The sequence below is a fragment of the Leuciscus leuciscus genome (genome assembly GCF_965113295.1).
Source record: "Leuciscus leuciscus genome assembly, chromosome: 10".
In the NCBI taxonomy this organism is placed as follows: Eukaryota; Metazoa; Chordata; class Actinopteri; order Cypriniformes; family Leuciscidae; genus Leuciscus; species Leuciscus leuciscus.
The window spans coordinates 22691251-22714572 of record NC_138734.1 but is presented as its reverse complement, the minus strand read 5'-3'; the positions used below and the strand labels follow the sequence as shown (position 1 = coordinate 22714572).

At 34.6% G+C, this 23322-nt stretch overlaps 1 long non-coding RNA gene across 1 annotated transcript in view; it reads right to left on the bottom strand.

Annotated features, from left to right (window-relative positions):
- Positions 1-1383: 1383 nt before the first annotated feature.
- LOC309508684 overlaps positions 1384-23322 on the bottom strand; it is a 93441-nt gene continuing 71502 nt past the window's right edge. Inside the window, exon 2 of the long non-coding RNA XR_014209673.1 lies at positions 1384-1859. This is a non-coding gene — a long non-coding RNA (uncharacterized lncRNA). The remainder of the gene's footprint in view (positions 1860-23322) is intronic.

Genomic DNA, 23322 nt, shown 5'->3' with positions numbered 1-23322 from the left:
GAAACACACAAGGTGAAACCCTTTACTGAGAATATACTATCGGTTATCTACTCAAAATATATGTAGAAGTTTAAATCCGGTGTTTAAAATCTGTCTGGTGGTCGCATGAACAGACTTTGGGTAGAGCTGATGATACTATAGCAGGAAGCATGCCCTTTGACCTCCTCAATTGTGGAGGTTTTTTTTTTTTTTTTTTTTTTTTAGACCCTACTACAAGTTAGTTCTCCCAAAAGAATTTCTCCCATCTAGCGGTGAAATTGTATTCTGCATTTAAACGAATAGTGCTCTCTAGCGCCTCGCTTTTTGCAACTGCGTGTTGCAACTGCGGTAGCCGTTATGTGTCAAGAATCTATGACAACATGTCTTCCAATAGCACTTCATCGAGTTTAATTGTACATGTTCTACTGTTATGCTGCCAATATAATGATTTACACAAGCAAGCAATGAAAAAAGCTTGTAATTTAGACCGTAACTTTGACTCACCCGTCGAGAAGAAAGCAGACAACTTCCCTTTCAAAGTCTTTCTCCTTCATTAGCTCTTTCCACCTGGGAGAAGCTATCCCGATATTTATATACATCCCGATAAATTACATTTTTGCTTTTTGGCCACGAGGATTCCTTCTCCTGTGGCTCGGCATAAGTATGATCCAGCATTATATTGTACCGTGCAGTGCCTCCCATATGGTCTAGCGGTTAGGATTCCTGGTTTTCACCCAGGTGGCCCGGGTTCGACTCCCGGTATGGGAAGACAACTTTTTTATATTGCCAACAAATTCAAGTTATTCAAGTTCATCAATAATCATTTTTAGCTATTCATAGTCTTAGAGGCCTACACGAACTGCAGAAACAAGAAGAAGATATGTAAAAACTCATAAATGATGATTCAGTACTGAATCATTTTCACAAATACAATTATATTGAATTCAGAAAATTTCACTATGAAATATTTACTTTATCTATCATAATTTCAATTTAGGATGTCATCATTTAAATTTTTCATCTCATAATTATGGCGCATAGTCATCATTTTAATTTAAACTTTTTAAGTCATCATTTTGACTTTGTCATACTTTTTACTTAATTCAGAATTACAATTTTTGTCAATTACGCCTTTTTAATGTAACGCTTAAAAAGTTTTTAAGTCATAATTTGGTAGCACTATTTTGATGGTCCTTTTGAACGTGCTGTTGACTATAGTAGTGTTGCACCTGCATGTCCACTAACTCGCTTGTGAGAGTCAGAGTGTGTAAAGTAAACTCTCATTAGTGTTAGTAGAGTATTAGTGGACTGGTAGGGTTAGAATAAGTTGAGATATAGTTGAGTTACTTATAGTCAGTACTAGAATATCTGTTGGGGAGCATCACAATTAAGAGTTAGCAGATATTGAGCACAGTCTATTTTTTTCAGATATTTAAATGACAAAATACCATTTTTCAACCGATTGAATCTACACATGTGAGGCCTTCAGAAGTCATAACTTCAGGGGTCAACGGTTTAGGCCAGTTGGCGAAAACACTGCATGTGTAAAAATCAAATACTGTATTACACTTTTCAAAGGATAATCTAGCTTTAAAGTTAGAATAAAAAGTTAAGTGTCACAAAGTCTGACACAAGGACATTAACTGGTTCTTTTTGTTTTATAAATGTATTTTGCTTATTTCTACAAACATCAACCTGATAAATATGGACTTAATACACGATTAAACAAGATAATCATGCTACCCAATACGTCCGACACAACATTTTTAAGATTTTTTTTTTTTTTTTTTTTAACCTGTTAAGCTGCACCAGTGCGTCGGCGCACTGAAGCGTTTTTTTATTTATTTAGTTTAAAGTTACTATCAGATTAAATGTTTTACCTTGACAAACTATACATCATTAAAAAGATATAAGACTCAAGTTTCAGTATTTGACAACTATTGTATTCTGAGAAACTTATAGTGACAGTTATGTCTTATTTTGTGTCAGGAGTTATGAAATGGAAAAATGCGTTGATCCCTTTAATATGAATTATGACCGTCAGCTGGTCCATTCAGAAAAAAAAACTCCGTGCTGTTGTCATGACAGCGATTCACAAAACAACGTCCCTCAGGGCTTTTAGCTAAAAAATGTGCAGACTTGGAGAAATATTGATATATTCTCATAGATTCACATCATATTTCTATAGACAGGAATAATATCTATTGAATTTATACCCAAATGCGTCGATGTAATCATTATGAGCGCTTCTTACTAAGATGTGCTGTGTTTTCAATTCATACCTATAGCCTGAGGGCGCTATATGCACAATAATACTCCATATATGGAACATGAAGAAGAGACATAATCATGTGACCTTCAAGGACGTCACTGATAGCAGCTACTACACACAAAGCTAACACAGAGATCGCTGTAATATGCAGATACAGACGTTTTGAAGACAATAAACATGATTGCAAATGATATTTGATATTTGAGTGTTCTTCAAGCAATGCCAGGTATTTTTATAATAATAGATTATATTTATAATGTAATGCTAATCGATATAGACTTTATCATCGTGCATACTATAAATAATATATTTTCTTTCTGATTTTTTTTATCTGAAGCCAAATTAGATCACAGAAGATTATTTAAAACACTCGTCTTGCGTTTTAAAATAAGTTTGAAGCACAAACATAGTTTTAATCTCATAAATGGTCGTGTATTGATGGTGTGCTAAGCTAACATGCTAGCTAGCTCAGGTGCACCTGTCACCTAGAAGTTATTCTTTTATGGGGTTTTTTTCTAAATAGTAATGCTTTTCTGAAATGTTTTAGTGCATTTGATACAGTTTCAAATATAAGTGAGAACTTTGATAAAATAAATTAGGGATTGAAACCCTATGAATAGCCTGTGAATAGCCAGTCGTTAGTAACTATAATGCAGACAAAAGATATGCATATTTAGAGCCATAACCAGGCTGGAGAGGTGTGTGAATGTGTACTGGGGAGACTGAGACTGAATGGGGCTCGTTTGCACCACAAAACAATAGAGACAATAGACTGAATAGATGACTTAGATGATGACTAAACATCAGTAGCATTTTTAGAGTCTAATCAAAATAAAGTAATTTGACATGATCTTGAAAAACATTTAACCAAATACAGAGTTTTAGACTTATCATTTTCAGATTTTAAATATAACATGGTCACACATATGGCTTTAGCTGCAGTGCATTTCTAGATTGCTCCAGGGCCCACTTCAATTTTATTTTCATGAATATGTTTAATAAAAATACATTTCTAATAACTTTACAAAACTTTGAAGCTATTTAAAAAATGTTTTTTTCATTATGACAATAATTAATTCTACATTTACAATAAACTACCAGGTGTCAGCTTTCAAATGAGATCATACTTGTGCTTTTAGTGCAAAGGGTTCATGAACTGTATCTGTTTCAGTTTGGGTATGTCATTTCTGGGGATTTTTCAAAAGTGGCGTTGCAGCTTAACAGGTTAAATACAATCAAAAATACAAAATTTAAATATTTTTTTACATTTTGACAGTCCTACATAAATGCATGTTGATTACTAAGTTTCAGACGTAGCGCAACCACGCAATGTTAGATTTCTCTAACACTGCGATGTCTCACTCACAACGCACAACTTTGTGTTGGGTGATCCAGGCATACCTTTACTAAAATATTATGGAAGTCATTGTAAAATGTAATTCTACCATATTTTATTTATTAATATTATGGCTTCATGTTGATTTAAAGTTTTTTGTTGTTATTAACTAATACCTACTAACATCCGGCACAATCTGACCCCAAATAAACGAGATAATGGAATGTTCACAATCTACACTATACAGTTAGATATTCTCCTACTTAGTATCTTTGGGTGTATCTTTGGGTGTATTTTTACACGCCATAGTGATGCAAAGTTCCACACTCTATGAACTAACTTTAAAACATAATCTTTATACAGGAATCACACGTGTCCATGTAAGATTCAAAAGACCAATTCACTAAGAATTTGTGATACTCAAATAAATACACAAAAGTGTCCAAATGATGATGGTTTTATTACTCCACTAGATTTAGTCATCTTGTTGGACTGTATGTGTTTTAGGTGAAGACGTTTCTTTGAGAGCCGTTTATAGAAATAAATGACGATTAAGAATTTAAGCGATAGTTTGAGAACTACATTGATTTAGTGCATGCTGTTTTACACTGTCACCCCCCTTTTTTTTTTTTTTTGAGTAGACATGAAAATGCACATTTCAAACTTAAATGGTTGTAATTAAATAATGCTTTGGAGTATAGACGTACAATTGGTCTTGTTTTAAAGTAGAATTTTGTAGAAGTGAAATAAATTAAGAAAGTGAAACAGAAAAAAGTTATAGAAGTTTGAGTTTATGGAAATATACAATGTAAAAAAAATTAATTATTCATATTTTATATAAAATATATATTTTTAAAACCTGGGCGACTCTAAAACTGCAAAAAATCTGAACAATTTTGTGTTTCAAAAATTAGGTTGATATCTAAAAAAAATTTGCTTTCAGTGACAACCAGACTCCATTACTCCCCATATAAGGGTGCCCCCATTTCCATATGTGGTTTGAGTGATCTGAACCATTATTTCCACAATTTTCATACAATTTATGAAGTAGACATTCTATTCAGAAGTAATATGGGAAGTTTGGCCAATTTTGATATGAATTCAACCTCTTAAGAAACATAAAAAGAACACGTATGTGCGCTATTAGCTCGCTGCCACATCACAAATGGTGAATCTATAATTTTTTTCTTTATATTTAAAGCATTTTCAGACCCTTTTTCTAAAATAATTGAATGGATGCTATCTTTTGAACTCTTGGCATGAAAACAAACTGAGGTTTCTACCATTCTTTCATGATTTTTCATGTTCTTTGCTATTTCAAAATTAAGGTCTGAACACTCTTTATGAATATGAAAATATTCTTGTTGCAAATTGATAAATTACGGCTCCTCTGTAATTTTATTTTGAAAATCAGTCACCAAATATGAAAACTAGATATTGTAAGCTTTCAAATGATGTATAGTTTGTCAAGATTAGTTTAGGTTTAGTATAGGATATTACTGTTTTAAATATGTAATGGATTTGGGCCCACCGGTGGGCCCGTGACACTTAACAGGTTAAACTATTACAACAGAATCACATCTGACTATTGCACCGAGAGGCATATTCATCAAAGCTTGAGGCCTTAAAGTTCCACACTAACTGCAACCTGTAGATAAAATTGTACAATAGTAAATTCTAGAGGTCAACTTGCTAAAAAGTAATTGCAGCATGAGCCATTTAAAACAAATACAGAAATGCCACTTGTCATCAGTTTTGAATGTTTGTAATCGGCTTTTTACACACTAGTCGATTACGCTGTTCACATCTTGTTTTTGTACAGTTTGCAAAAAGTATATAGTCTCATATAGGAATTTATGAAAAATATTGCATAAAGAGAATTAAATGACGGTAATTCTAGTATGAGAGTGTTTAAGACTAAACAAATCATATTTCGGCTATGGCTACGAAACATCGACGTGAATGTTGAGTATTACACTTCAAACTCGTCTAACTATTTCACTTAAAGAGGTGCATTTCGCAGCACAGTCGTAGATACACAGCTATTTTGTGTATGTGTGTCGCTAAACAACGGCTAAGCTAATAAATTGCAGTTGATAATGGTATTTTTATGTGAAAGATTCATTTTTTTTTTTTTTATTCTGTCCACACCCGAGTTTTAGGCATCTGTCTTTTAGGCCCCATCCAGAAAACAGAAGTTGTGCTTTTTGTCTTAATTGCTCTTCTTTCTATGAAAACATGTGGTAAGCAGTTTTTGGTCTCATCGGCATAATGCCAAAATGTTTTAACATAACGTAAATTTCGATTGTTAGATAAATCATCTAACAATCAACAGTTATATGTGAAACAAGCTCAGTCGCATTTGAGTTGGATTCTTGTAGGCTATATATCGAACATTGTTATTGAACTGCATGTTTGACTCTGTAACAAGACCAAATATTAGCACGTAACATTTGGACACCTTTGCTTTTGTTTGCATTTCTTCTGAAACACCCCGTTTTGAAATTGTTTACCATCACCATTCTCAATCTATTGTAGCTTGTCTATTTTCCTAACACTTTGAACTTACACATTCAAGAGACTTCCTCGGAAGCTGGTAGACAAATTTCTGTTGCCTGCACCACCTACTCTACACCTAAAGAAAACATATACAAGAGTTGCGAATGTGCGTTTTTGCGTACGTTTTTGTATGTTGAAATGTATGTTAATAAATAAAAAATGCCGCGAAACAAAGACAAGGGCCCTCAAAATCTGTGCATACAACAAAACAGTGCATCCGTGTACGATGATTTATCAGAAAATTACTTTCTATTGATATCACGTTTTAATCTTAACTCAATACATTTGAATGCGCTAAAGGACTATGAAATTTAATATTTGGTAAAATGAACTAAAGCCTGCGCAAATCCTAGCTACTTTCTAAATGCTTGTTACGGAACTTGTTGCGAACAATTCACACATGTGTATGTTTTAAACATATAATGTTTAATCAGATTTTGTAATCATCTGGATTGAGTGAAAATAATACACTTCTCTCTGGCGGCATGTAGGACTTGTTTTATGCAGGACCTAGTTATTTATGGCTTGAGTTTGAAGTGTAATACTCAACATTCACGTCGATGTTTCGTAGCCATAGCCGAAATATGATTTGTTTAGTCTTAAACACTCTCATACTAGAATTACCGTCATTTAATTCTCTTTATGCAATATTTTTCATAAATTCCTATATGAGACTATATACTTTTTGCAAACTGTACAAAAACAAGATGTGAACAGCGTAATCGACTAGTGTGTAAAAAGCCGATTACAAACATTCAAAACTGATGACAAGTGGCATTTCTGTATTTGTTTTAAATGGCTCATGCTGCAATTACTTTTTAGCAAGTTGACCTCTAGAATTTACTATTGTACAATTTTATCTACAGGTTGCAGTTAGTGTGGAACTTTAAGGCCTCAAGCTTTGATGAATATGCCTCTCGGTGCAATAGTCAGATGTGATTCTGTTGTAATAGTTTAACCTGTTAAGTGTCACGGGCCCACCGGTGGGCCCAAATCCATTACATATTTAAAACAGTAATATCCTATACTAAACCTAAACTAATCTTGACAAACTATACATCATTTGAAAGCTTACAATATCTAGTTTTCATATTTGGTGACTGATTTTCAAAATAAAATTACAGAGGAGCCGTAATTTATCAATTTGCAACAAGAATATTTTCATATTCATAAAGAGTGTTCAGACCTTAATTTTGAAATAGCAAAGAACATGAAAAATCATGAAAGAATGGTAGAAACCTCAGTTTGTTTTCATGCCAAGAGTTCAAAAGATAGCATCCATTCAATTATTTTAGAAAAAGGGTCTGAAAATGCTTTAAATATAAAGAAAAAAATTATAGATTCACCATTTGTGATGTGGCAGCGAGCTAATAGCGCACATACGTGTTCTTTTTATGTTTCTTAAGAGGTTGAATTCATATCAAAATTGGCCAAACTTCCCATATTACTTCTGAATAGAATGTCTACTTCATAAATTGTATGAAAATTGTGGAAATAATGGTTCAGATCACTCAAACCACATATGGAAATGGGGGCACCCTTATATGGGGAGTAATGGAGTCTGGTTGTCACTGAAAGCTAATTTTTTTTAGATATCAACCTAATTTTTGAAACACAAAATTGTTCAGATTTTTTGCAGTTTTAGAGTCGCCCAGGTTTTAAAAATATATATTTTATATAAAATATGAATAATTAATTTTTTTTACATTGTATATTTCCATAAACTCAAACTTCTATAACTTTTTTCTGTTTCACTTTCTTAATTTATTTCACTTCTACAAAATTCTACTTTAAAACAAGACCAATTGTACGTCTATACTCCAAAGCATTATTTAATTACAACCATTTAAGTTTGAAATGTGCATTTTCATGTCTACTCAAAAAAAAAAAAAAGGGGGGTGACAGTGTAAAACAGCATGCACTAAATCAATGTAGTTCTCAAACTATCGCTTAAATTCTTAATCGTCATTTATTTCTATAAACGGCTCTCAAAGAAACGTCTTCACCTAAAACACATACAGTCCAACAAGATGACTAAATCTAGTGGAGTAATAAAACCATCATCATTTGGACACTTTTGTGTATTTATTTGAGTATCACAAATTCTTAGTGAATTGGTCTTTTGAATCTTACATGGACACGTGTGATTCCTGTATAAAGATTATGTTTTAAAGTTAGTTCATAGAGTGTGGAACTTTGCATCACTATGGCGTGTAAAAATACACCCAAAGATACACCCAAAGATACTAAGTAGGAGAATATCTAACTGTATAGTGTAGATTGTGAACATTCCATTATCTCGTTTATTTGGGGTCAGATTGTGCCGGATGTTAGTAGGTATTAGTTAATAACAACAAAAAACTTTAAATCAACATGAAGCCATAATATTAATAAATAAAATATGGTAGAATTACATTTTACAATGACTTCCATAATATTTTAGTAAAGGTATGCCTGGATCACCCAACACAAAGTTGTGCGTTGTGAGTGAGACATCGCAGTGTTAGAGAAATCTAACATTGCGTGGTTGCGCTACGTCTGAAACTTAGTAATCAACATGCATTTATGTAGGACTGTCAAAATGTAAAAAAATATTTAAATTTTGTATTTTTGATTGTATTTAAAAAAAAAAAAAAAAAAATTCTTAAAAATGTTGTGTCGGACGTATTGGGTAGCATGATTATCTTGTTTAATCGTGTATTAAGTCCATATTTATCAGGTTGATGTTTGTAGAAATAAGCAAAATACATTTATAAAACAAAAAGAACCAGTTAATGTCCTTGTGTCAGACTTTGTGACACTTAACTTTTTATTCTAACTTTAAAGCTAGATTATCCTTTGAAAAGTGTAATACAGTATTTGATTTTTACACATGCAGTGTTTTCGCCAACTGGCCTAAACCGTTGACCCCTGAAGTTATGACTTCTGAAGGCCTCACATGTGTAGATTCAATCGGTTGAAAAATGGTATTTTGTCATTTAAATATCTGAAAAAAATAGACTGTGCTCAATATCTGCTAACTCTTTATTGTGATGCTCCCCAACAGATATTCTAGTACTGACTATAAGTAACTCAACTATATCTCAACTTATTCTAACCCTACCAGTCCACTAATACTCTACTAACACTAATGAGAGTTTACTTTACACACTCTGACTCTCACAAGCGAGTTAGTGGACATGCAGGTGCAACACTACTATAGTCAACAGCACGTTCAAAAGGACCATCAAAATAGTGCTACCAAATTATGACTTAAAAACTTTTTAAGCGTTACATTAAAAAGGCGTAATTGACAAAAATTGTAATTCTGAATTAAGTAAAAAGTATGACAAAGTCAAAATGATGACTTAAAAAGTTTAAATTAAAATGATGACTATGCGCCATAATTATGAGATGAAAAATTTAAATGATGACATCCTAAATTGAAATTATGATAGATAAAGTAAATATTTCATAGTGAAATTTTCTGAATTCAATATAATTGTATTTGTGAAAATGATTCAGTACTGAATCATCATTTATGAGTTTTTACATATCTTCTTCTTGTTTCTGCAGTTCGTGTAGGCCTCTAAGACTATGAATAGCTAAAAATGATTATTGATGAACTTGAATAACTTGAATTTGTTGGCAATATAAAAAAGTTGTCTTCCCATACCGGGAGTCGAACCCGGGCCACCTGGGTGAAAACCAGGAATCCTAACCGCTAGACCATATGGGAGGCACTGCACGGTACAATATAATGCTGGATCATACTTATGCCGAGCCACAGGAGAAGGAATCCTCGTGGCCAAAAAGCAAAAATGTAATTTATCGGGATGTATATAAATATCGGGATAGCTTCTCCCAGGTGGAAAGAGCTAATGAAGGAGAAAGACTTTGAAAGGGAAGTTGTCTGCTTTCTTCTCGACGGGTGAGTCAAAGTTACGGTCTAAATTACAAGCTTTTTTCATTGCTTGCTTGTGTAAATCATTATATTGGCAGCATAACAGTAGAACATGTACAATTAAACTCGATGAAGTGCTATTGGAAGACATGTTGTCATAGATTCTTGACACATAACGGCTACCGCAGTTGCAACACGCAGTTGCAAAAAGCGAGGCGCTAGAGAGCACTATTCGTTTAAATGCAGAATACAATTTCACCGCTAGATGGGAGAAATTCTTTTGGGAGAACTAACTTGTAGTAGGGTCTAAAAAAAAAAAAAAAAAAAAAAAACCTCCACAATTGAGGAGGTCAAAGGGCATGCTTCCTGCTATAGTATCATCAGCTCTACCCAAAGTCTGTTCATGCGACCACCAGACAGATTTTAAACACCGGATTTAAACTTCTACATATATTTTGAGTAGATAACCGATAGTATATTCTCAGTAAAGGGTTTCACCTTGTGTGTTTCCACACTGATTAAGGATAGTTCGGGAGATACAAGTAAAAATGATCTTATACGTGTAATAGATCATATATAGCTACCAGTAAGATCATGCTTTGAATTAAGACGAGTAAAATTAAATATTCGCTCAAGACCAACTTTACTTATCACACATTGCGTCTCTGAAATTGTGTGGTGATTTTCCAAATGATACAAACTTAGTCTAAATAAGAGCAACGTGGAGTCCTCGGATTTCTTAAAACAACATAACAACAACAAAAACATTGTGACAAACTTTGACAACATGTTTCATGTTGTATGGACAAAACTACTGTTTGAAATATTTTTGTATAAATAAGATCTAAGATGCCTAAGCATACTTTTTGCTTTTATTTAAATCTAAAGTTTTTGAACAGACGCTGTTTAGTAAAAATAATACATAAGTCTTCTAAGAAGATAAATAGAAGATATGATTTTAATAAAACTTTAAAGATTTGATTTAAACAGTCTTTAATTTTAAAATATCTAATTTATAAGGTTATGGTTTTAAATGAATTTAGTATAAAACTCTGGATGTACTCTGGAACGCAGACTAGATTTACTGTGACATTGTCCCCCCGAGGCTCATCTGGTCAACTATTTGCTTTTTGGATTGTTTTTTATCGTTGCATAAAGAACTACTTCACCTCTCTGGAAATGTAAGGTGTTTTTATTTATATATTTATTTAGCTAAAACTTTGTTTACATTTTTAAAATACATTTTAGTAACATATGTTATTATTCATTGGTTATATATTTTATTAATAATAATTTAATTTAAAATAGAGATTAGTTCATTTTTTAGAACCGTGTGTGTGCTCGAAATTATATAAAATTATTTATTTATTTTATAGTTTTCTGTGATGGTCGTGTTTAGGTGTACATGATTGAATATGCAGTTACGGTACAGAAATCATTATGGCTATGGAAAGCCATAAAAATTGAAACCCCGCATGGACAAAAAATGCTGATTGAATCTCTTCATATAAATGAGATTTAAGACGACTAAGTACAGTTTTTCACCAATCTAAAGTTTTTGAACAGACATTGTTTAATAACAATTATACTTTAGGTCACCGTTAAACAAAATCATTACAGTAATCTTCTAAAAGATAAATAGAAGATGCGTATGTATTCAAACTTTAAAGATTTAATTTAAACAGTCTTTCATTTTAAAAGATCATATTTAAACTTTTACGATTATATTTTGAAATGAATTTAGTATAAAACTCTGGATGTACTCTGGAACGCAGACTAGATTTACTGTGACATGAGGCTCCTCTGACCTGTCACCCGATATCCTAAAGCTATCATTATTGTCAAGTAACTTCTTTCTCAGAAGACGCAGCGCTGATCGGAAGGACCTTATAAGTATCCTATCAGTGGGACAGTCTCTAAATGTTTTCATGGTTGCTCTCTCTGAAGATAGTCCTATGTAGTCATTTTCGTTGTAACTCTCTAAACATGTAAGATGGATTTTATTGTTTTTGTTTATCTAAAACAATTGGTTTCAGTAGATATTTTTTATAACCATCTAATTTATATACTTTTATAAATTCACAGTTACCTATGGAATGCGAAGGAGCAGGAGGGGGGTGTCAGGATGTAGAGGACGCGCGCATAGACACGCAGACACGCGCGTGGCTCCTTTACTGGTGAGATAGATAGACGCGCGCCTGCTGACAGACACGAGCGGGGGCCCCTGTTTGAGAGACTTTTTTATTAAGACTTTAATAAAATGGTTTATTAAAACATTATTACGACTTTTAATAATATATTACATTTAATAATAAAAAAATTAAAAAATTATAAAGATATCATTTAAACTTTGAAATAATTTTAGCCCTAACTCAATGTCTCATTCTGATCGCTGAATAAACCCTAGGAGTCAAAGACCGTCAGGTGGTGCTGTAAGAGAGAACCACTCTGTGATTTTATTATTTTGTTTATCTAAAACTAAAACAATTGGTTTCAGTAGTTTTTTATTTTATACACTTTTAAAGAACAGAATGTTTTTCAACCTGTTAAATTATTTTATACTTTAAAAGAACAGAATGTTTTCAACTTTTTGTGGTAGGTTTTAGTATTTAGTAAAATCCTTATTCATTTATTATTTTGTGTGATAGACACCACACTGATTTTCATAACCTGTACGTTGTTTTTCTTCAGCGCTCTCTATAAACATTTAACTGCTTGTATAATTGTTTTTCAATGGTTGTGTGACACACTTTCAGTCTTTTCTTCTCACTTTCACTGTTACCTCAGGAATGTCAGAGGACGCGCGCACAATCACACACACACACACATACAGGCACAATACTCTGTCTTTTTCTTCTCACTTTTCCAAAGGGGCTCACAATGTGCCCTGGAATGCTCTGGAATGCTGACACATATCCTAACAGCGCCTTCAAACTTTCTGTCATACACATGATCTAGGGTTAAAAAGGTTAAATGGCATAAGCTTCTGTCAAAATCACATGATCTAGGGCTAAAAAGGTTCAAATAGGGCAAAACTTTCTGTCAAAAACACATGATTAAAGCAAGGTCAATAGGGCAAACCATAACAACATATGCCGGAAAGATACCGGAAGGTCAACCTGTCAAAACACATGATCGAAGGGATAAGAAGGGTCATAGGTCAAAACTAACTGTCAAAACCACATGATCGACGGATAGGAAGGGTCAATAGGTCAATCCATAACAATAGTGACCGGAAGGGCAACCGGAAAGGTCAACCGGAAGGTCAATGACAACCGGAAGCCATCAATCATTTTGACACATGGTGTCCCATATATACTACTGTCTTATCATATAAAGGTGAAAGTATGTTAATTGCAGTTGGGTATGTAGTTTATCTTTTTAGTTTAACTCTACATAAGCCTCTTTACATAACCATTAAGTTAGGATAAAAGCTTAGATCTTTCGTCAAGGCTTGCATACCACCGGTTTCACAGACATGGCTTAACCCTAGTACTAGACTAAATGTAAATCTGAGCTGTTTCAACTGAAAGAAACTTGCACTGACTGACCTTTAAACATGTCAGTGCCTTTGTTTTGTCTTAAGATGCACACAAGTAATGTTTTTTTTTTTCTAAGGCAAGTTTATAAAAATTACTTAAATGTCCTTTTTAAACCATGTCTATGAAACTGGGCCATAGTGTTTATAATTTTTTATGGTTTGTGGATCATTTCTAGGTTATTGGTCGACGTGAAAAACAGATCTCTCAGCTGCGGAGAGGACTCAAAGATACGGGTGTTTTGAGAATGATAAAAGAACGACCCAGTTTAACTGCAGTACTGTTTCCTAGATCTTCAACACTGCTGATGGAACCAGAAGTAATTGGTCTATTTTACTTAGAAGAACAGACTGTATGGAAGCCGTTGCACTAAATCAATTATTAAATGTTCTGTATCTAATCATACAGTGGGTTGTTTCTAATAAAACACTAAGTCAGTGGATGAAATACATTGTTGCAACTCCATATTAAGGCTTGTATTCAGTGCTGCTATCTTTGTATTAGATTATACTTAGGAGAGTCATCTGGCCAGAACCTGACAGTGATGAAGATGAAGCCCCTTCGAACCTGGAGCAATCTTGTGTTGTTACGGCTTTCTTGCGTGAATATATTCAAACAGGTAAAATGTGCTATTGTAAATGTTAGATTTTAAAAACATAAAATTAATGTGCATTTGAAATTTAGTTGCAGATGTAGGAATTATGCTATAAAATATTTTTTTACCCAAACTGATGCAGGATCACCTGCTGAACTGTGCGAGTTGCTGAAATTTTGGACTGGCTGGGCTGTTCTCCCTCAACACCTGTATGTCGAAGTATCACCTGACCTATCACTCCCAGTGGCTTCAACCTGCCTCACAACACTGAAACTTCCTTTAAGATGCAAAACCTTTATTGCATTTACACAAGCAATGAGAGCAGCGGTTTCATCCACAAGATTTGGCTTTGGCCTTATCTGAGTTGTAATATTTAAGTGTTCATGTGGAGAACTGCATTTTCAAGAAAAAATTTAAATTTTATGTTCATTGTCTTTAGTATTTTTCGCATTTCTTGCTTAAAAAAAATGCATGTTCTTGACAGGAAGTTTTAAAGAGCTCTTATTGCAGTGATGGAAAGTTAACCTTATGAGTTAACTGTTAAGCTTCACCAGTGCGTCGGCGCACTGAAGCGTTTTTTTTATTTATTTAGTTCAAAGTTACTATCAGATTTAATGTTATATCTTGACAAACTATACATCATTAAAAAGATATAAGACTCAAGTTTCAGTATTTGACAACTATTGTATTCTGAGAAACTTATAGTGACAGTTATGTCTTAATTTGTGTCAGGAGTTATGAAATGAAAAAATGCGTTGATCCCTTTAATATGAATTATGAGCGTCAGCTGGTCCATTCATAAAAAAAACTCCGTGCTGTGTCATGACAGTGCTTCACAAAACAACGTCCCTCAGGGCTTTTAGCTCAAAAATGTGCAGACTTGGAGAAATTGATATATTCTCATAGATTCACATCATATTTCTATAGACAGGAATAATATTTATTGAATTTATACCCAAATGCGTCGATGTAATCATTATGAGCGCTTCTTACTGAGATGTGCTGTGTTTTCAATTCATACCAATAGCCTGAGGGCGCTATATGCACAATAATACTCCATATATGGAACATGAAGAAGAGACATAATCATGTGACCTTCAAGGACGTCACTGATTAGCCTGACTACGTCAGACTTCGTACTTCCGCTCAATTTCATTTCGCTTCTGTACTCAGTCTGAGACAGCGTCATAGCTTTCCGTTTTCCTCCGGCCTGAAAACAGCCGGGCCAATCAACGAACAGAGGGCGGGCTGAGAGCCATGACGTAGACGCTGATTGTACCGTGGATGCATAGATTTACTTCACATAATCTGCAGAAGTCGTTCACAGCCATGTTCACTCCGGTGTTTCGCTCGATGGTTTTTGTTTTCGCATCATATGTGTGTTTACAGTGGAAGTTAGATGCGGCTGAGCATGCGCATAACACACGCCATAACCAAACATTATGTGATTGGCTTACGGGTAACCAATGATTTTAAACTTCAGACAAGCGCCCCCCCGCGAGAGAGAAAACACTTCTCTATTATGCCATTCCAGACTCTGTCTACGAAGCAAAGCGAAGTAGCAGAGTTTGGTATTACCAGGCTAGTCACTGATAGCAGCTACACACAAAGCTAACACAGAGATCGCTGTAATATGCAGATACAGACGTTTTGAAGACAATAAACATGATTGCAATGATTACTGATATGCCTGTGTTCTTCAAGCAATGCCAGGTATTTTTAGAATAATAGATTATATTTATAATGTAATGCTAATCGATATAGACTATCAGCGTTCATAATGCAATAAATAATATATTTTCTGTCAGAATTTTTTTTTTATCTGAAGCCAAATTAGATCACAGAAGATTATTTAAAACACTCGGCTTGCGTTATAAAGTAAGTTTGTAGCACAAACATGGTTTTAATCTCATAAATGGTCGTGTATTGATGGTGTGCTAAGCTAACATGCTAGCTAGCTCAGGTGCACCTGCCACCTAGAAGAACCTATTCTTTTATGAATTTTTTTCTAAATAGGTAACTTATGCTTACTAAAATGTTTTAGTGCATTTGATACAGTTTCAAATGTAAGTGAGAACTTTGATCAAATAAATTAGGGATTGAAACCCTATGAATAGCCTGTGAATAGCCAGTCGTTAGTAACTATAATGCAGACAAAAGATATGCATATTTAGATCCATAACCAGGCTGGAGAGGTGTGTGAATGTGTGCATGGGGAGACTGAGACTGAATAGGGCTCGTTTGCACCACAAAACAATAGAGACAATAGACTGAATAGATGACTTAGATGATGACTAAACATCAGTAGCATTTTTAGAGTCTAATCAAAATAAAGTCATTTGACATGATCTTGAAAAACATTTAACTAAATACAGAGTTTAGACTTATCATTTTCAGATTTTAAATATAACATGGTCACACATATGGCTTTAGCTGCAGTGCATTTCTAGATTGCTACAGTGCCAACTTCAATTTTATTTTCATGAAGATGTTTCATAAAAAAAAAATTCTAATAACTTCACAAAACTTTGAAGCTATTTAAAAATAAAAAAATCATTATGACAATAATTAATTCTACATTTACAATAAACTACCAGGTGTCAGCTTTCAAATGAGATCATACTTGTGCTTTTAGTACAAAGGGTTCATGAACTGTATGTGTTTCAGTTTGGGTATGTCATTTCTGGGGATTTTTCAAAAGTGGGGCTGCAGCTTAACAGGTTAAGTGAAAAACTAATTACAAATGTTAAAACTACTGGTTTCACTCACTTTTTTTTTATTTTGTTTATCATCATACATTGTCATTCATGTTCTTAAGAAATTTTGTAGTTCCGGTATTAGTGAAAATAAAATAACAAAGGAAAAGCTGCTTGTGGTGTCCATGCATGTTCAATGTCTAAAAATCTCTGTCAATTGGGCTACTGTGCTCATGTAGGCATTGATTGCCTCGTTTAGTGGCATTTCCCAGTTCGGAAGACCTGCCAACTCCTCTGCAGTGAGATCTCGTGGTAACTCTACATCTGGGATTGAAATGCTGTCTGCGTCTTCCACGGCATGTGGTCCATCCCAGTCAACACCATAGTCATCACCAACCTTGCAAAATACAATGACAGATGCTTTTAAATTATCTACCAAAACACCCAGTAAATATTACAAGCATTTGTCGCATATACTTTTTGTTCTGATGTAGGTATGAGTGAGGATATTTTATAACTTTTGTTAACAATTCTTTAAAATATCCTGAACAGTTCTGGGGCACCACTGACTTCCATAATGTTTGTTTCCATTACGTCAGTGGTGCCCCAGAGCTTTTTGATTACACACATTCTTTAACGTATCTTCCTTTTTAGTTCAGTAGAACAAAGAAATAACTTGAGAGTGAGTAAATGATGAAAGAATCATTTAAAATGTGCAAACATACAGCTTCCAGATCATCAGCAGCCTCTCTGTTTTGCAGCCAGAGTTGGTATGGAGAGCAACGATTCTCCGTTCTCAGCCTGTGCAAGTTCCATGCTTCTTTAAAAGTGTTAAGCTGACGTTGTAACTGGGGCAAAAATGCCCAATGCAGAGCAAAGAGGTGGATCTCATCATCAGGATTCAACAGTCCAGTCACTTCCAAATGGAAAAACTAGTCGAACAAATCGAGAACTTGTGTGTAAACATCTCGCCAGAGACGTTCAATTCTAAAAAAACAAACAGAACAAGTATCAACATCAAATATTAAGGCTAAAAATAATAAAAAATAAAAAGGTGAGAAAGAGGGGTGGGCGATATGACTATATATACTATATGACTATATATATGACTATATATACACACACACTAATGTGTATATATATATATATATATATATATATATATATATATATATATATATATATATATATATATCACATTATAGTTATTTTAACTTTAAGTAAGGTTTTTGTAATAGCAAAATTAATGCCATAGAAATTCCAGAGTTCTTGTCACAAATGTATCTATATTTATACTTTTCTTCAGATTCTAGTTCTTATTTAATGGATACTAGTAATTATTAGATACCACTGAGCTGCATTGACATGGGTCATTCATCATATCTCAGCAAACATGTCAAGTCACCATAAATATAGAAATACATGAGTATTATTTCAAACCATAAAAGTAATTTTTCATTTACCTCTGATTATGCACGCTTCTTCCAGTGATGTGAGAGTTGCGGTTTTCTCCACGGTGCTGTATCATAACATGGGCCACCTCAATGTTTTCTCCACCTTTATCTGAACGAACACGAGAAGGCAGCACGAAGGAAGGCATCAAGCACAGTGGTCGCATTATTGTTAGTAGCAGCATTCAGATACACTATAAGCAGTGTTGGGCAAGTTACTTAAAAAAAGTAATTAGTTATAGTTACTAGTTACTTCTCACAAAAAGTAACTGCGTTAGTAACTGAATTACATCATTACAAAAGTAACTAATTACCAGGGAAAGTAACTATTGCGTTACTTAAAAAAAAAAAAAAAAAGTTTAAATATAAGAAATTTCTTGGATACCCCCAATATGAAATGTTAAATTAATGAAATTTACACTAAATAGAACATCTTATTATTATAAAACATTGTACACTAATCTACACTATTTTAATGTTGCTGTGGGACAATGTGAGAGACACCTATTAACTTAAATATTAAAATATTATCATTACTATAGTGCAACAATAAAACAATAGATGGTTTAGAACTTTTAATATTTATTGCACAGACCACAACTGGCCAACAAATAAGTCTAAAAATAAATTATGCTTCTTAAGAAATGTACCAAAAATAAATAAATAGTAGCCTAATAAAAATATACATACACATACACTAGTGCATATAATTAAAATGATAAAACTCACACACCTTTACAACTGGTAGACATTCTGTATAGCCTACTTGAAGTATTTTCTTCCTCACAATAGTAAGTTTAACAAAAAGTGCTTTCAATATAATACTGAACAATGTATCAACATAAATAATAATAATACAATATAATCTTTTGGGGGTTTATTTTTATAACCTACGGAGAATGTCATCATTAGAGGTTATTTTAGCCAAATTCTAGTCGTGTTTGCCGCACGTGCTCACAACCGTCAAACAAATATGTTTGAACGTTCCCTGCAGGCTATTTTGGAGTTTATGTTATATAAACTAATTAAAACATTGCATATGATACCAATATGCTACAGAGATTCTTCAAATGCTGATATGTTTAATTTATTTATAAATAAAGTATTTGCTCGGACACATTCGGTCACTGTCGCGCACTGTCGAGCGCGTTCTCGGACACACTCGGTCTCTCTCGCGCACTGTCGAGCGCGTTCTCGGACACACTCGGTCTCTCTCGCGCACTGTCGAGCGCGTTCTCGGACACACTCGGTCTCTCTCGTGCACTGTCGAGCACGCTCGCGGCATTCGCCTCGCTTTTGTCGAGTCCCGCGCCTCATAAACACTCACACACCAGAGAAAAAACGTTGCAGTTCCTATGGCTGAGAGAGAGCCTACTCGGATGAAAACCGCTTCAGTGAGCTCAATTAAAGTAACGCCGCATTTTTATTGACAGTAACGGTAACGGCGTTGTAATGGAGGAAGCAGTAATTAGTTAGATTACTCGTTACTGAAAAAAATAACGCCGTTAGTAACGCCGTTTATTTATAACGCCGTTATTCCCATCACTGACTATAAGACGACTAAATCCATCGATACCTCCATGAATCACAAATCGCCATCTACTTTGAAAAAAAATTACAAGAAAGGTACATCAGAGTTTGACCACATTTTGACTAGCAAACTACCATGCCTTTATCCCCCCCCATCAACATTACCGTATTAATTTATGATTTCCATCAATATGCCACATGCAGTTCGGAGCAGGAACTGAGTACTGTCTGCGATGAAGTGTCCGGTTAGCCAGTGCTCGGAGTCGAGTTCCCTCTGGATCCACTCTTTGTAGTGAATCATGAACCTTAACAACTTCAGATAATGAGATGTTATTACACTTCTTGTAATGTTACATTACGTTAAAGTAAATTTAAGTAAAATCTTTCTTAAATGTTACACTTTCAGAGATATCGACATAACAACCGATCGGTTCCGAAGCGAAAAGAATGAATGGTGGGTGCATCCACTTCCCTGTTATACCCGCGCTGCAGGGTGGGGCGTGGATTGCGCACCTGCCAATTAAAGCTCATTTGGCTTGATTTGTATACTATATCGAAGCCCTGGCGTGATCCCATCAGTCGGTACGATTGACTAAGTCGAACGTTACCCGACTGAAAGGGAACTACAATGCATTCTATAATTCCCTGTCTTATTCTGCCCTCTAGTGGCATATCGATATTAATACAAACCTAGACATAAAGAGACGGACAGTGTAATTAACAGACCAAACACTGTAAAAATCATACTAATAAAGTATACTATGTACAAAAAAATCTGATGAGCCCAGAATATAAACTCAACGCGTTTAATTACACGTTAAGCATTGCCGAATACACTCAAATGAGATTGACTCACAAAAGACGTCAATAAATGCATGCGTGTCACCTGTACATCATCTTTGTTGCATGCGCAAATTATGATCACTAATACAAAATAAAACATTTTATTCACAAAAATGTCTCTATTTGTACAAATTGCTGCACATTCGTTGAATGAGTTGATAAGTTGAAAGCAATTTGTTTGTAGATAGTGGCCTAAAACATATCTGCAAAATTGATCAAGTTCATGGATAATTGTGCGTGCATTTATTACATTACGATACTAAAATCATAATAAAGTATACTACAAAAAAATCAGATGACTCCAGAATATGAACGCAATGCGTTTAATTTCACGTTAAGCATTTTCCTCCCATAAAAAACCATATTATTAGAATGTCCCTTTATTATGTCAAAATAACGAGTTATGTCAAAATAACAAGATTCTTATGTCAAAATAACGACTTATTATGTCGAAATAACAAGATATGTCGAATTAATGACTTATGTCGAAATAACAAGATATTTTGTTGAAATAACGAGATATTTTGACGAAATAATGAGATATTCATGTCGAAATAATGAGATACTATGTCAAAATAACGACTTGTGTCGAAATAATGAGATATTATGTCGAAATAACGACTTAATATCTTAAAGGTTTTTTTATTTTAATTTTTTACCTTGTGGTTCAGGGCTTCCGTATCTACCTGCTCTGCAGACATTCATAAAAGTAAAGTTAAGAGGGGATGTTTCATTGAGGATTGTTGCACCGCAGCTGTCTTCTAGACATGTTTCATTTTGAAACATAAAATCCAGATTGTTTGTGGTTAAGTCGTTGACTAGAAGTGATTTATTTTTAAGTGAGTGGATGTTTAAAAGTGCTAACTTAACAGTCTTACTTTTTGTCCCCACAGCAATCTTATTTTGATGTATAATAGGCACCAGATTAGTTGGGTTTGCTGTACGGCTATTGAAGGCCTTAGACTTTCTATCATGTAATAGAACAGCAATAGAGAAAGATACAGGCACACTGGGTTCCCGCTTGTTTTGTAAACATTTGAGAAAGTTACTGTTATCATAGCGGGGACCCGACGCATATCACTGAGAGCTGGTATCAGTTGTTATTGGTTCACCTCGAGCAGATGGAGAGGGTGTGGGCCCTGGCGTTGTGGCAGAGGCCGAAGAGCTCTCACAGGAGGAGGGGAGGGCGAGTTGGGCCCACAGGCTTTGGTGCTTGACGTTTTTTGGTTGATATCTGAGGGCTCACAGCAAAAGAGTGGGGCAGTTTGGTTCCAGCATACACCAGTTCTTCCATTTTCTCTGAGAAGCACAGAAGTGGAGATGCTGGAGAGAGGGATAATGTGTCTGGTGAGAGGGGCTGTTGCTCTGGTTTTATTGGAGGATTTGATATGTTGTCCTGGTTTTCCAGGAAGTTGTCCTTGGGTGCTGAATCTTGGAGCAGTTATAATATGTCACAGTCTGTCTGTGGTGAGCTCTGTGGGCAGGGCTCAGCTGAGATTGTGTCCGTGAGCAGAGGTTGTTGTGGCTGCATGGTGTTATCATTGTCCTTGTGTGATATGTCAACCTCATGTCTATTCAGGTGCTGAAGTGAAGTCCTGTGGTCATTCATACTGTGTCCAGGGGCCTCATGTATCAATCTTGCGTACGCACAAAAACTTTGCGTACGCTAGCTTTCACGCTCACGGTCATATGTACTAACAGTGAAATTAACGCGAGAATGTGCGTTCCTCCACGCCAATTTCATGACTGGCGTACGTACATTTCTCATTGTTTTTGTCCGTTGGCGACTCTTACAGGCAATGAAGTGAAGTTGCAAACATTACACAACGAATTGTTCTACAAGTCTATTGCACCACCACCTGTGGGAAGCTTTGCTATTAATTTGCAATTTATAAAATAATTGACATATATTGTCACACGAGCCTTATGGGAATATTCTATCAATTATGCAATTAAGTAAGAACATATAAAAGCATATGCAAATTGATACAACCCTTAGTCTATGGCAATGACAGCTTTGGTTTAATGTCCACCTTTATATCAGACCATTTCTTTTTAAGGTCATTTATAGACTGTGTACATTTGAGACATGTGTACAGTTGAGACACCTTAAATAACTTGCGTTCGCAGCAAGCACAAGTTGTGATTTTGCTGTGCACGTGCGTATTAGTGTCCTCTTTGATCGTGGGAAATTTGAACAACGGACGCATCTCCGATCCGAAAATATCGTGAAAAGTTTTTTTTTTTTTCTCAGATGACGTTCACTTCACCATGCACTCTCCACAATGAATAGCTTATTATCCTTATTATCCTTATGTGACTGTTAAACGTAACTGGTATCACCACAAACGTTATTCTGTGCCCTAAAAACTGTCATATTTCATTGTATTGTGTCATGCAAGGTAATTGCAAAATCTAGAGAAATGTGCGAGGTGGCCAGCGGGGGATAGTTGAGACACATATCTACTGTACCCCCGATAGAGTTCTATTAGGAAACACACTGTTTAGTTATTCAGTGTTATGATAACAGTTTAAACGTCGTAATTAGCCAGCATAGGACGCAAATGAAAATAAAATTTGATATTTGTGATATTTAAACTGTGTATTATTAATAAATATTGTTACATATCTTGTTCCTG